The sequence below is a fragment of the Amphiura filiformis genome, chromosome 14, assembly GCF_039555335.1.
Source record: "Amphiura filiformis chromosome 14, Afil_fr2py, whole genome shotgun sequence".
NCBI lineage: Eukaryota > Metazoa > Echinodermata > Ophiuroidea > Amphilepidida > Amphiuridae > Amphiura > Amphiura filiformis.
The window spans coordinates 51,070,387-51,087,214 of NC_092641.1; the positions used below are offsets into that span (position 1 = coordinate 51,070,387).

The window sequence follows — 16,828 nt, forward strand, 5'->3', positions numbered from 1 at the left end:
AAGAAACAATGCGTTATTTAATCTATTGTTTCTACATCGATTTAATAGCTCCACGGTGACCATCCCCTATTGTTATGTATAGATGAGTTGACCTTAATGTTTATCAACAAAGGCAAGGAACTGTTATATTGATATGCATGAGTGAACCCCGTGCAACCACTACACTGTTTAATATCCTTATTGTGATGTGGCGGGAGTTTTAAAAACACTAGCCCTGAACAAAATATGATGCGCGCGCATACTGCCAGGCAAAAAACAATGGAAATTGTGATGATGTATGCGCATACTGCCAGGCATTGACGTCAGAATTCAACTCATCTATTAAGTCGGCGTGCTAAAAGTCGATCGATACGTGTTGGAATCAGCATAATTCAGAAATACACCTTTTTGTTTTGAAATTAATTTTCTCGGTCAAATAAAACTCAATAATTTTATTATTTTCCAGTAATATCGGATAAAATCATGGCAATTGGATATACCTTTTTTTTTTTTTTTTAAATCCTGGTGTTAAAATTAGGCATGAAATCGTGTCTTTTAGTGTAAGAATTTTAATTTTTTAGCGTTTCAAACTAATATAGTTCGCTAATGAAAGATTTTTCCCACCTCTATAAGGCACAACTATATATTATAGTTTTGTCAGAATACCAGTTATGATTTCACCTTTTTTCACTTGCGAATGGCAAAATGTCCAACTCAGTATACTTCATTTCTAATATAACCAGCAGAAATAATCGATATTTCTATTGTCACTTACAAAATCATCTATCCATGGGTACATTCGCAATGTAATTTTGACAATATTAGTAGTCGGAATTGAAAAATGGTGCAATCAAAACCGAAATTCTGACAAAACTATGACAATATAGCAAATTATGATATGCTTTACAAATATCTTTCATTATTAGAACGTAGACCCCCCAAAAAGCTCATGTGACAAGTTGAAGCCTGTGAAAATAGAAAATCTTACACTAGAAGCCTAAATTTCATACATAAGTTTAACACCAGGGTTTGAAAAATATATACAGTACCAAACGTTATAGTTTTTACTGACATTTACTGAAAAAATGAAAATTATTGCTTTTCATTTGGCCGAGAACAATAATTTTACAATGAAAAGGTGTAACTCAAAATTTTGTTTTATTCAACACCAATTTGATCGTTTGTATTGCCTCATTAAGGATAGCTTAACATTTTGTGTGTGTTTATACAAATTTTTAGAATAAATTGGAAAATCATTCGTTTAAAGCCTTTTTACGTACCATGTTCACAAGATCAAAAACGCATTCCATGACGTTTTTTTTTTCAAATGTGCGCCCCGTATAAAACCACGCCGAGTGATTGTATTCTTCTTTTTTGTATTGTACTACAAATCGATCAAAGAAATAATGTTGCCATGGGGAAGAACCAAATACAGTACCGATTAAATTTTAAAAGCCCGTTAAAAACTACCAACATTATTTCTAAACGGTCTGTCGATTACTCTACCATTTGATTTTCATTCCAAATTGAAGCTACTTTTGCAAAAAAACGAATTTTTAGCGGGGGCAATGCGCTTGTTTATCATAACAGCCTGTATGCACTATTGAATATCATAGTCAGTTTGAGACCATCAGTTTGCGTAAGCTCCCTCCGTGGCTCACTCGATTAGCGAGTTTGACTCGTTCGCTCGACTATGCAATAGTTTATATATATTTTTTTCTTACTTTTCTTTTTTTCTGTCTTCTTTCTTGTTCGTTTCTTTCTTTCTGACTGCAGTGATTGATTGTTTTTGCCGGGTTTTTATTGTTTTTGCCGGTTTTTTTTTTATTATTGTATTTAATTCAGGAATAGGCCTGCTAGTCTAAATAGGAGCGGCCTATATACGCCTATGAATATTTTGTATACATTAGATATTGGTTGTTGGTTTTGTCATTGTTATTGTAGTTATTGTTGTATATATTGCATAATCAGGAAAGGCCTACTAGGCCTATTATAGCCTATAGTGGCATTGATTTATTTTACGACAGATATCATCTAAGGACAATAATAGAGTTTTTATAAAATACCATAGGAAAATTGCAGAAAACCGGCTGCCCCCAGCCCGGCAGCCCCCTCCCAAAAGTACGCTTGAGTTCATTTTTTTCTGCATGGCTGTTTCTATTATTAACTTGCGCCCCTCTGGAATCAAGCCTTGAAAAATCCATTGTATAACCTTAAACATTTCACTGATCTGGCTGATAGACAGTATACTAAGCAATGTCATTCACGAATACGGTTGTGACTCGTTCTTGAAACGACTTGCCAGATCATAATCGTCAGCAATAATCGGCTCAAAAATTAAATTGATAACAATGACATAGAAATAAACAAGTCAGGCGAAAAGACACTTATGGTATCCTATTTTTATTTACAGGTTTCGATTTAAGATGATGTGAACAGGCCGATGTAATTCCTGGCATTAGATCATACGGTTTCTGTTGAACGGATTAGATGGTGTCCATTCACATCACATGTAATCATGGGTGGCAAAAGTATCAAATATATTATTTTTATTGGTAAAACTACCGTTTGCTTTTAAATAATTCAATCGCTTGGGGTGATCAATAATGAATGACCAATGAGATATATCGTTTATATTCCTTGCGCCAAAATAACGATTGTCAGTGGTCAGAGTTGGGTTGTATTGTTGTATAATTAAGCTGAATTGAAAGTAAAAAAGCAAACACTCATTATTCTAAGGTCTCTTAGTGCAAATAAATCAGCTGCCATATGGCGCAGATCATTGATACTGAATGTTATGATCTTAGGACATAACAACGAAACACAACTTGATTCTGATAAGGCATTTAAAACTTTATGCCACACCCATGATAACTTCGTGAAATTAAGAAGAAGGAAAAAAAAGTAAACCTGAATGCCCTTAATCAAAATAAGAAATCAAAACAATATATAAGCGGACACCCCTAACAGATAAAAAATCATACTGTCGTTTGACATTTGAACTCTACAAATTTAATGTCTCTAATGAAAGTTGTTACCACTTTATTATTTTTTATGTAATCAGGTGGACCCGTCTGATTTTATCATGTTGTTACTGAAGTGAAATCATTTTAAATTCGAAATATTGTCTCGGCTCAAACATTTTAAAGTTTTGTAACTCCCATAATTAGTTTTGTCGACAAGCCATTTTATATTGAAGAGCTCGAATGAGATTAACCGGTCAAAAAGGTGGAAAATATACCTATTAAGGCGTTAATTTCATGTAACGCTTAAAAAATGTTAATTCCAAATGCAATTGAAAACCCCAACTATACATGCTACGGGCGGTTTGAATTTGGCTTGATAGCCTTAATATGGTGTAATTTAAATTAGCTGAGTTAGCAAACATTTTTACCGGGCATGTATCATTTCTTAGTTAATATTGTATAAGCATAATAAAATCTATGCTACTATAATTATTAAACGTAATGAATGAATCATCAATAAAAGTTGTTGGCAGTCTCGTTGTCAGTGTTTCTAGTCCGTTGTCGTCGTCGTTACCATTGAACAAACATACCGGCTGCGAGAAAAACAATAATATATCAATAATTAAAATTGCAAAAAAGAAAAGTAAACTTAGCTCCCACTTCCGTATATGGAGGTTTGACTTTTAGTACCTTTTTTGTTTAGATAATGACTGCATGATCATTTTGAATTACCTACCATTTTGTAATCATTTTAAAATATGTTGTCTGCTGTGGGTTTTTTTTTGGTTTTTTTTTTTTGTGATTTGTTGATATTTTTTCTCTGAATAAAATGCAACAAATATGGAAAAACAAAATAACAACAACAACAACAACAACAAAACATATCCGTGCGTGAGTTTTCTCTGATTAGCCGTAAGTTGCACATGACCACGGGTCCAGTTCATTATCTTCATTGGTAACATTACGGGATGGGGTATGAACGTTTGGACATTGCATTCTGAATACGAAGAATGTCCTGATGATATCAAATAACTTTGATTTTTTGAAATTCGCAATGTAATACACATTTATGGCAAATGATTAAAAATTGATATTTTTGATATTTAACAGTACTTGAAGTAAACTTTATAAATCTGATGATTTATACTTAAAGTGTATGTAGGTGGGATGAAACAGTGACGCCGAGAGCCATTACAGGCCCGGGGGCAATGTGAACGCACGGGCCCCTTTGATCACTGATGACGGTGCAGGACTTCATAAGTGTGTATGTGGGAGGGTGGGCAGCAGTGGTGTAAATTTCTTTGTGACATGGGGAGGGAGGTTGGTGTAAAATCATTGAAGATATGTTTAGCTGTCAATAATCAAATACGAACATTGAAGGAGACAAATGCGCGCGAAGCGCACAAATATGCAATTTGAAAGTGGTATTTTGCTCCCAGATGAAATTTCTCTTAACAAATTCCACGCAAAGTGCAAAAAAATTGCCAATTTAAAACCAATTTGAAGACAAAATGATCCAAGTATGAACCGTTGAATTGGACCAATGCGCGCGAAATATTTTCACGCTTCTTTAAGGGATCTGGAATGAGCGTTTATTGCGTTTCGACAGTATTTTTTGTGGGACATGAGAGCACCTCAGATCTATCGAATTGCATTCTAAATACGAAGCACGTCTTTCTGATATCAAATAGTTTTCATTTTTTTTAAATCACAATACAATACAAATTTTATGACAAATTATAAAAATGTGATATTTTTCAAATTTTGATATATAACAGTCCTCGAAGTAAATTATATAAATCTAATGATATATTCTTAAAGTGTATGTAGCAGGGAGGAAAATTTTGACCTTTCATATTGAAGGTATGGATTTTTGTCCCAAAAAGACCTTTTTTTTGGTGTTTTGGGAAAAAAAATCCATATCTTCAATACAAAAGGTCAACATTTTCAATTGATCGTCGGCTTTTCATCCCACCTACATACACTTTAAGTATAAATCATCAGATTTATAAAGTTTACTTCAAGTACTGTTAAATATCAAAAATATAAATTTTAATGATTTCCCATAAAATGTGTATTAAATTGCGAATTTCAAAAAATCAAAATTATTTGATATCAGATTGACAGTCTTCGTATTCAGAATGCAATTCGATATGTCTGATGTGCTCTAATGTCCCAAAATGAAAACTTGACCTTTGACCCCTTTATTGCCCCTTAATGCCCTTAAAGAATTTTGAAATATTTTCAACATGTTTAGAATGTTATAAGGATCATTGCGTTTAAATTTTAGCTCAAACGGAGCATTTTGGAAAACTTGACCTTTGACCCCTTAATGACCTTAAATGAATCTTAAAATGTTTTTAAAATGTCATAGGGATCATTGCATATAAATTTCAGCTCAATTGGAGCATTTTGAAAAACTTGACCTTTGAGCCCTTTATGACCCCTTAATGACCTTAAATACATTTGTGAATGTTTTTAACATGTTTAGAATGTCATAAGGATCATTGCATTTAAATTTAAGCTCAATCGGAGCATTTTCGGTTTAAATGGCTTTTTTTTTTTGACCCCTGTGACCCCTGGATGACCTCCGATGTTTGGAAATATTTTTATTATATTCTTTATGTTTTCCTCTTTCACATGACACCACTCATGGGGTCATACCTTCGTGGCATTTAGAGATATGTCCATTTCAGACCAAATGGTTAGTCAGTTAGTAAGCTGGTAAGTAAGCTAGTAAGCTAGTAAGTAACATTCACTCATATAGGCTGATACCATTTCATGGTTCAGCAATAAATACTGTCCAATCGTTCATACCCCACCCCTTAATATAGTGAGAGTGCAGTGAGAGTGCATTCATGCAGGAAAAGAGAGGGACGGACGGAGGGAGGGAGGGAGGGAGGGAGGGAGGGAGGGAGAGGGAGGTGGAGACAGAGAGAGGTCAGAAAAACAGCACAGAGCAGAATAGAAAATCTGCGCTCGCGCTTAAGAGAACTACTTTTCGTGCACGGATGAAGAAAGCCGAATATTTTTCGCCTAATACAAGTCAAACAAACTATAATTGAGGACCGAATTAAACAGACTAGTTTCTACCTGGAGAAAATTGATCAAAATTGAATTCCCTCCTGAGGTTTGTATCTGTCAATGAGTTGGCCAAATCACAAGGATGTAATTATAGATGGTCATAAATGACCTTGTGTGGTATTTGGTTCCCAGGAAGTGAGTTTTGCCTGAGGCAATTTGTGGTTAAATGTTGATCCCTCACTACAGTCGATTTGGTTGAAAAAGGAGGTGAGACAAACGTAATGACGTCTGACGTCAGGGCAAAGACGCGACGTGATTGGTTGCTAACCTGCATAGTACAGCATTTTTGGTCTGGTTGACAGGACCTCATACGCAAACTAGTCTTTTTAAAAAAAAATTTCGGTCGTCAATTATATACGATGGTTTATTTTATGATTAACAGAAGAACCGTTTAGGAACAGCTCCTTAGCAAAGGCTGTACATTGACTAAGAAAATTATGCTACACATTGGCTAAGAGAAGAAAAAGATAATTAGAACTACTTACGTTCTACTGTCCACCACAAATTTTCTCGGTGAAACTTTTGCAGCAACAATTTGGTATACACATAGTATTAGTACTACCATACTTCGTTTTGCAATTTCCGCAATTAATAGTCGGGCACACTGCCGAAATGGTGACCATTACCTGACACATTATAAACGCCAATACAAGTGCTTTTATCGCAAAGTTCTAAGACACAAAGAGTAAAAACAAAACAAAAACAAAAAATAGAAATTAATTCACTCTCGTCCTACGGTAGTGAACTGCGAATAATTACTAAACTTTTGTGTAAAATGGGAACAGAGCAACACAATTAGTCAATTGAACGCAACTAAATAAACATATTTACTCAAGATTTAATCAATATGAGATTCATTTTGTTGCCCTGTTTCTTACACAGCCTTGACGTAAGACTTATGTTTTTTTTCTTCTAAGAAGTTCATTTTTTCTTACAGGATCTTCACCTTGCTTTCTTCTTCCTTCTGTCGACCTAGCACTGACATGCTTACATCGATTGTGACATAACTTGGTCACAACCATAATTGACTATGCCCCTACATGTCACATGAAACTCAACTTACGTAGGACAGTGACGCCACTTGCACACATGTATTGTAATTACCCAGTGTCTATTGAGTGGACACATATTTGGGGTCAAAGGTCATTAAGGGGTCACTCCCAGTATTAAATGAAATACCTTCAAATTTTTTATTAGCTAAGGAAAACATAGGACAGTAACGGTATGTTCACATATGAGTTGAGTATTTTTTTATTTGGGGCCAAAGGTCATTAAGAAGTCACTTCCGGTATAAAACGAAATACCTTTAAAAATCTGCTTCTCCCACAAATTACGTAGGACAGTGACGCAGCCTGCACACATATGCATTGTTATTACACATTGTCTATGGGGTGTACACATATTTGTGGTCAAAGGTCATTAAGGGGTCATTTCTGGTAAAAAAACCGAAATAGATTCAAAATATTTTATTAGCTAAGATAAACATTGGACAGTAACGATATGTTCAAACACGAATTATATTTACCCAGTGTATATATAGTATTTTTTATATTGGGGTCAAAAGTCATTAAGGGGTCACTTCCGGTATAAAATGAAATACCTTCAAAAAAATTTATTAGCTAAGGAAAACATAAGAGAGTAACGATTTGTTCACACATGAATTATGGTTACACAGTTTATTTGCGGTATATTTTATTTGGGGTCAAAGGTCATTAAGGGATCACTTCAGGTGTTAAACAAAATACCTTCAAAAAAGTATTAACCAAGAAACATAGTACAGTGACGGTATGTTCACAAATGAATTACTGTTACTCAATGTATACGTCGTATTTTTTATTTGGGGTCAAAGGTCATTGAGGGTAACTTCCGGTTTAAATCAAAATACCGCCAATAATTTTTATTAGCCAGGAAAAACAAAGCACAGTAACGATATGTTAACACAAGAATTGTTGTTATCCAATGTTTATGTTGGGGTCACATGTCATTAAGGGGTAACTTCCGGTCCGAAACGAAATTTCTTCAAAATTCCTCTTCTGGCACAGATAGCAGTGTTTGGTCTTAGACCACAGCTAGGTCTAGTTCTTAGTCCAGCCGAACTTCGCCACTTGCACACACGCATTGTTATTATCCAGTGTCTATGAGGTCCTCACAGATTTGGGGTCAAAGGTCATTAAAGGGTCACTTCCGGTATAAAACGAAAAACCCTCGGCGCCCCCGCTCTTGAAAATTCCTGGATCCGCCCCTGGTGGAGCCAGATGTTTGAAAGTGTTATTGGAATAACATTAATTTTTGCCAACTATACGAACCTTTTGGGTCATTTGGGGGTCTTTTTGAGGGTCACAGTCTAAAAATTTTGCTTGACAGACAACATTTTTGAGTTTATCATACCCAAGTTAACAAAAATAAGCTAGTTGCCAACATTTACGGAAACTTGCCGATAGGAACGCGATCTTTCCAAAAAAGAGCCAGTCTGTATTATACGTAAAATGTCATTACAAACTATCGAATGGCATGTTAGTGTAGTGGTTGGTGCTGTGGAGCTATAAGCTAGCGACCCGGGTCACACCCATTCCGTCTCTTAATAAACTTTTTAGGCTACTTCTTAGATGCAGCGCCTCTAGCGGTGACCTGTTTCAATCTGATATCGTAGCGGCACTGTCATTGGTTACAAAGCAAACAAAGCTATAACCATCGAAAAGGTCCGTTCATACTACCACCGCATTTACGATGCGTTGCTTTGAGATGCGGTGCGTTGTCGCACTGCATCGTACTGCAAGTACTGCATTGCGATATCGCAATAAAGTTAAATACATTTTAACTTGGAAATGCGACGAGTTGCGTTGAGTTGCGGCAAAAGTAATCGATATATCGGCATCGCAAAGCAACGCATCGAAAATGCGGTGGTAGTATGAACGGACCTTTACCATGACAACCACGATTAGGAACACACTTAGAAACCTGCTTGACAAAACGCCAAACTTCTTTTGATATTGTAATCCAGAGAAGATCTTCTCCCATAATACATACATGATGTACGTGATGCTAGATTCCACTGTTTTTAGTTTTATAAGACGGATTTATTACCACTATTATTTTTACTTAACAAAATAAAAATAAATTGATTAGAATTAAACTTCTGATTAGAGCGCTGACATATTGGAAACTGTTGCCAATCAATATTCATGAGAGTGTACATTCAACGTCCAGTTTTCGAAATTTTCGACTCATGTTTCAGTACGACGGCAACTCACCTCTCTTCCGGTAATTTTTACCTGCATGACCTCTGCTGTTATGTAAGAAAATGGTGAAAATAAGCCGACAAATACGGCTTTTTGGAAAATACTCACAAAATGGAGTACGCGAGTCATTTGTCGCTTAATTCCCATATTGAGCCCATAGATAAGATTTGAAACATGAGTTGAGTATAAAGCAAATAATAATAAAAGTTGAATTTATATTGCGGGAAAAAATGTTTATGGTGCGCGAATTAGCTTTAAAAAATTAGAGAAAATGCAAGTCACGATCACTAAAATGGTCATATCTACAACTGTGAGCAAACGCGGGCAAAACACTTTTCTGTAATAATAAACATTAACTAACTTCAGCTTAATATGGTGTAATAATCGAGTCGTAGGTTGAAAGTTGGTTTCAAAGAGGCCTCGTGTCGTAATCATGCGTGTCACTAGGAAAATTAGCAGCCGGCCCTGTCCATGTACAATGTATCGATTAATAATCGTCTAGTGATGTTTATTTATTAATGCAAAACACTTCCTTGTCGTACAAAATATTGAAGTCAATAAGTAATATCACCTCATTATACGGAAGTGAAATTAGTTTTAAAAGGATTGTTATTGAGTAAAACTTATAATGATGAGAAACAAGGTTGCAAAAAAGCACGATTTTTTTGTTTTTTGTAGCAGGCTGTTGTTGAAGTGGTTAATACTTTTGTCTTTAGTGCGAGAGGTTGAAGGTTCTAACCCCTACCGTTGTGTTTTGGAGTCGTTTTCCTCTGTCTTGTTATGGGGTGGGGTATATTGTATAGGGGGTGCGTGCGTAGAACGTGTAAAACGGGGATACATTTCTGATTTTTTTTACCTATAAACCAGGGATACAAATGCAAACGGGGATATCCCCGGTTTACTTTTGACGCTAATAGGGCTATACAACCCCTCTAGAGGGCTCTAAACGCATTAGTTTGGCATAGGGTCTGCATAAGGGAGGGGGGTGATACCCCCTATTGCATAGTACAGAATCCGACCAATCTGATTCCATACTATCTAACTGGAGATACACACATATGGTTTTTTCCAGCAAAGTGGGGATTTTCAACGTATGCAATGCAATGCAACATAGCATAGCGCATTTGGATAGTCTCGGTTGGATAGTTACACACACATATCCCCGGTTGGCACGTTTTCCAAGTAGGGGTGGGGTGTGTGTGTGTGGGGGTGTCATTAATAATTATTTTGAAATATCAATGCAATACGTTTTTTTATCACGGTCTTCCGTGCAATTTTTTTTTGTTTTTTTTCTGTATGTGTTTATCAACATGAGATTCGTCCGTAAATGAACAAATGATTTTTTTTTCAAATCTGATTTTTTAGCATATTTGTCATTTTACGCTACCTTCTTGGAATTAGCCAAATTTGAGAGCCTCTTTGATGTCTTATTAAGACATTAAATCCCTCGTAGAACAGCTGCAGTGGTCAACATAATTGGGGTTTTCTTTTTCTTTCATTTTACCTCAATCTGCTTTAAATGACCAAAAATAATTGTCATAATTTTTTACAATAACTAAATCTGTCCGTAATCGTATACTATGGCTTTAACAAAACTATAAAACCTAGGATTAAGAAAAAAGTATGAAACCGAGTTAAAATAAAATCCAATGTAAAATAGAAGTGCCCCACCGGGGTTCGAACCAGGAATGTATAGTTCCGGTGTTCAAAGAATTACCGCTAACACGAGAGTTTCGGTAGGTTCGGTTTTAAAAGCAATCTTATTGTCACTCAGTGGTTCACACACGAATACTATTTCTGGAATTAATTAGCATCGTCCAAATAATGTAATACCAACATTTATGCCGACTTTAAAAAAATTTTAAACATTTATTGGGAGCATTTTTTTCAAGGTAGATGACCAACAACTGACAATTTACAACGAAAGTTTGTTTATATGGAAAACAATCAGTAGACTCCTCAACAAAAGTTTGGAAAGTTTTTTCAAGCATCGATATCTCAGATTATTTGCAACGTGTTTATATCGTGTTTTGCATATCAAAAGGACAGCTAATTTATTCCCCTTAACAGTGATACCCAATTTGAAACAACCACCCTTTTCATGGCTGAGTACACGTCTTGTGAGTGTTGTGGGGTCTGAAACAGAATGTGCCAAATTGGACATTATTTTGTGCAGCAAGCTGTACCATATCTTTGCAATCTGTGACTTAATGCAATCCTCCATGATGACAACGCTCGTACCCACAGAGCCAAGGTAACCAACGACTATCTACAGAATATGGGAGTAGAGGGAATGGAATCAGCCCAGAACTCAACCCGATCGAACCAGTTTGGTCGTGCTGTGTGTGCCAGAGTAACAAATGCAACCACGTTGAATGAACTGCGACGAATCCTTGTTGAAAACTGGAATGCAATTCCATAGCAACTTGCGACCAGGCTGGTGAACAGCATGAGGAGGAGGTGGCAGGCTATTGTGGCTGCTTATAGTTTTTCCACCTACTACTGAGATTAGTGACTAGTGTTGTTTTAGCACAGAATAATGGTCAATTTGGCACATTCTGTTTGAGACCCCACTACAGTCACAGGACGTGCACTCAGACGTGAAAAAAGTACTTGTTTTAAATTTGGTGTCATTGTAAAGGGAAATAATTTAGCTCTCCATTGATATGCCACACGACATGCACATGCCACAAGTAAGCTGAGATATAACTTTCCAAACTTTTGTTGAGGAGTTTACATCGCGCGACAATAGCCACGTACAAAGATACTCTGAAAGCCAATATTCCAATTGTTCAATATATGCCACACGACATGCACAAGGAGCTTGAAACTGCAGAAGTTGAATGTCCCGGTTGAATGTCCATAAAGTACCAGTTTATGACTAACAAAAACTATAAAATTACACCTGTTTTATACATTCTGAAATTATCCACAGCACTTAACACTTTGCCCTACCCTATGCAATCACAAAAGTGGCTATAGCGAGAATCTATTTGCAGGATATTATTAGTTAATATCCCCACATCTAATGTATCTTGGCTGCCTCTAAACAAAAACAAAAAATATAATTCCTGTATGTAAGTAAATAAAGGTAATTTAAGGTAATTAAAAAACTAGAGCACTTTTGGACATATAAACCCGTACTTTAAGCATATGTTTGCGTCATACCGGCCTGTGTAAACTTGTAGACAATTTGAGCCCCAAATTAAAAGAACAGAACCACCGTCACCACATGCACCACCACACAACTATTGTAATTGTCCAGATGTACCTACCGCCATTGTCTTGTAACTCCAAACCCGAAGCAGTTCCCTGGTGAAGTTTCTGGTAAAGTGTAAAGTAAGCAATGCTCATCTGCAAACTTAATACTGCGAAATAAATTTTTTAATTATACTCTGCAGTTCTTAAACTTATATAGGTTGTCAGGTGCTAACTGGATAGGCTTCTCACTAAAGTTGACACATTTTGATATTTTTGACAAGAAAAGTGTAAAAAACAGAATGTTTCAACCAATTATATTACATGTTTCACTTTTAACCACGCCTTTGTCACCGATGTTGTGCCAACTTCTCAAGAAGTAAAATGATAATATTATACACTATAATTAAAGTCGATTATGATCGAGTCTGACTATATAATCGATGTAAAACCATTTTAATAGAACAAAAATAGGTGCGACATAGTGGAGCCTACGAACGTATAATTCGTGGGCCACGTCAGTTCGAAAATGGCTTATATGTTAAAAGTGAGAAAAATAACACAAAAGAAAAAAAGTATTCAAACGGACCCCCTAAAAATGGAGAACTAAATCGAAAAAGAAAGACGAAAAAAGAGGGAAAGGTAACCATAATACTAACATTATAGCACATAGAAAGAGAAAACGAGACGAAGAAAAAAAGGAAGTGGTCAAGGACGAGGCAAGGAATAAATAAACGAACCAAGAAAAACTAGAATGAAATAAAGTGTGACAAAGAAAGAAAGAAAGACAATTTTAGATTAACCCTAGTCTACCAAAGGCGGTATGTGTTTGCAACCTTCCCACTACATATCTTTTTGTGCGTTATAATGCTCTAATTTACACCTAATATGTCTAGGTGTAATGGTAGGACCATCCTTTGCACTCACTTTAACAAAAACAAGCTCGGAGCCGACCGTCAAATTTCGCGGGTATGGGGTATCTAAGTAATATTGAATTTAAACTTGAGATTTAAATTAGAATTGTTATTTCCTTTCATACTTTGCCAAAACTCTAAAGAAAATCTCATATTTCTACGATTTGTTAGCAAGCAACTATCAATTTGCACATAGCTAGGATTTCCTTTTTATGAGGGCCCACTTACATTACGACGTCATAGCACTTTACCCGGGGATAGAATTGACCCCCAAAATGACCGGAGTGAGGCAAACATCGGGTTTTTACAATAACTTGGCTGTCATTTTCTCTTGTAATATTTAAGCAATATCGACTTTTTACTTGGTAATTGAAATAGTAATATTCGTTCCACATTAGAAGAAAATCCGGTGAAAATCACATGTTCATAGATTAGATTAGCCAGAATTATCCAATTTTGCGAGGGATGCGCTCACATTATGATGTGACAGCGACATTATGAGAGGAATGTTTGTACTTATTTTGGTGTCACAGGATAGAGGAGACCATATAACCATAGCTATACATTGATACCAAATCTAACAGAAAATGAGTCGTATAACAGAAATAAAATTGCAACCCCCCCCAAACCCCACCCCCATATGGCTCAGTGGGACGAGGGTCAAAAGTGTCGTGTTTTTATTAGGGATTCAATCATGTTTCACCGTTGTTCATCACCGTTTAACAACGATGCGGCCGCGTCGTCTGCGTGGTTTACTTCGCGAGGGCAGCTTTAGCTGCCCGAGCGAAGTAAACCACGCAGACGCGCCGGACGCGAGTTGTTAAACGGTGATGAACAACGGTGAAACATGATTGAATCCTTTCAACAACGAAAAGAAGCTAAATATCGTATAATTTACGAGGAATGGCAGTTCATCATTGCCACTCAGCCTTACAAAAACTTCGATGATTTCTCTTTTGATATCAGCAATAAAACTACAGAATAAAACGGCAATGTTTAGCCGCTACCTGAAAAATACTGAATTCAACTTGTAAGCTGGCATACGCACAAAGGTTCCAGGCATGACGAATTTTACGCGCTCTCGCGTAACGCGTAGTCTCGCTCGCGTTCGCGTATACGCTACAGTAAAAGTGTGGGTTCATCACGGTTTAACAACGGTTGGCTCCTGTACAAAGGTATAGGAAGAGTTGTTGAAAACAAGTTTAACAACAAGTGTGAATCTGTTGCTATATTAAAATATGGCAACAGATTCACACTCTTTGTCAAACCTGTCAATTCGTGACTCGTCATATAAGTGTCTAGGTACATTATAAACGCCTCAAAACAAGTAAGCACTTGTTAAACTAAGGCACAAACACATAGAAATCAATTCGAATATATCAATAACATATGGAAATAAGCAACGTAAATTTTGTTCTCTTTGTCTAGGAACAAATGTGTAGAAAATAATAACACCAGTCTAAAACCAGTGGAAAATTGAATATTGAGCTCAATGTAACAATCGTATTATCTAAATTTGTCACTTCTCTTGTGTGCATCACTTTACCTTAACAATATTAACTCGACTATTTCAGCAACAAAAAATCGAAAATATCATTACAACTTTTTTATCAATTTCTTACAGTTGACTGTCAGCTTTAGGTATCAGCTTGTGTTTCTAAAATATTGCTAATGTTCTGATAATATTGATTTCGGTAATGTTTCAAAAATCTGTTCTTACATTTTTATAAGCCTAATGAAAAGTGCTATTTTTTATATGCCAGTTTTGGAGACTAACGGGTGCAGAGAGGGGGTAGGATGCTGATGTATATAACACCTGATACAGCATATGGGACGTAAACATCTTGGTATCAATATTAATGTGTGTCATCATCATCATCAGTCGGCTGCGGAGCAGGCGACTACAAGCTTTCTCCAACTAATGCGATTTTGGGCAAGCGAAACAATTTTGTTTGGCTGCAGCATCCCTTCAGTATCTCCCAGGAGGTGCTGGACACATCACACACTGTAAGTACAGTGTGCGCGGCCGTCCCGGTTTCCTCTTCCCATGTGGTGGAATATAAAGCGCATATTCTTTCACAGGCTCGCCATCTTCAAGACGCAGTACATGGCCGAGAAATTTGAGTTGATGAATCTTGACTCTGGCAACCAGTGGAGTGGTGTTGGTCAGGTTGTAGATGGTTTCATTTGGAATCCGATCCACACGCTTGATGTTTAACATGACTCTGTAGCAAGATGTTGCAAATGCATTGATCTTGTTTTCCATGTCCTTGGTAATTACCCATGACTCGCACCCGTACATAAAGACAGTAATACACGTTGTCTGAAACAGCTTGATTTTTGTGTCGATTGGCAGAGACGGGCTTCTCCAAAGGCGTTCCAGTTTCCAGAAAGCTGCCCAGGCTTGTGCTTTTCTTCTTTTTAGGTCTCCAACACTAGAGAGCGCATCTTGGAACCCAAATACTTGAAGTCTGTGACATGGTTGATGGTACTACCATAGACTTCAAGTGCTGGTTGGGCGTTACATTTTGCAGTCATATATTCTGTGTTAGGTGCGCTGATGACAAGGCCTAGATCTGCTGCTGCAGTTGCAGTCCTAGTAAGCTGTGACTGGACCCGAGCTATGGAAGATTCCAGCAGGGCAATATCATCAGCAAAATCCAGGTCATTCAGCATCTTGGCAGGATACCTGCTTGTCCGACGTGGGTAGGTAACAATTCCAGTCAATTTGTGTGTTCATCAACCATTCAACATGATAATGAGGACTATATTGTGACAACTGGGTCAAGCCAAAGTGATGTGTTTGGAAAAGGAGAGAACATCACACGTATAGTAATTCACGTAGGATCAGTTCACAAAATATTAAAAGATCTTGGGAAATTTTTATGAAAGTTTGATATTTTTATAATTAATTAATTAATTTATTTTTATGTATTTAATCCCGAATCCCTTAAATTTTGCTGACAAGTAATGCGCAAGATTGGGCAAAATACGTCTCTCAAATATTGTGTTACAACAATGGGCTGTTCCACTTGAAATTCGTACAATCCCTATGGATGACATGACCTTAATCTTCCACACAGAAAACGTGAATTTTAAATGAGGTACCTTAGGTGGCTCTATTTGTAATCTACATCCCCTGTGTGGGAGATTAAAGCCATACCTACATATGAATTATAACAAAGACGAATTTCATAGTTCAACACTCTCAGAACATTGGATAAAAATGGATGGGCAGAAAACAGTTGGTTATGTTAAGATTCTTGAAGTTAGGCAAAATACAGTTTAATGCATGGATGGTCAAACCTGTCAATATGGTATTTACACAGGTTGGGTGAATTCAGAGTCAAAATTACCAATGTTTGTTATAAGCACATTTTCCCCGCCAACCATGGTCACATGGTGTTACTTTGTGAACTATGATTGGTCATTTGTGTTGGGCAGAATG

At 36.6% G+C, this 16,828-nt stretch overlaps 1 long non-coding RNA gene across 1 annotated transcript; it reads right to left on the minus strand.

The window, feature by feature from the left end:
• Positions 1-2,366: 2,366 nt before the first annotated feature.
• On the minus strand, positions 2,367-12,639 carry LOC140169071 (uncharacterized). Its single transcript, XR_011861342.1, has 3 exons — positions 12,544-12,639; positions 6,515-6,700; positions 2,367-3,538 (listed from the first exon to the last, which is right to left on the minus strand). It is a non-coding gene; the product is annotated as an uncharacterized lncRNA (long non-coding RNA).
• Between the last annotated feature and the right edge of the window lie 4,189 nt (positions 12,640-16,828).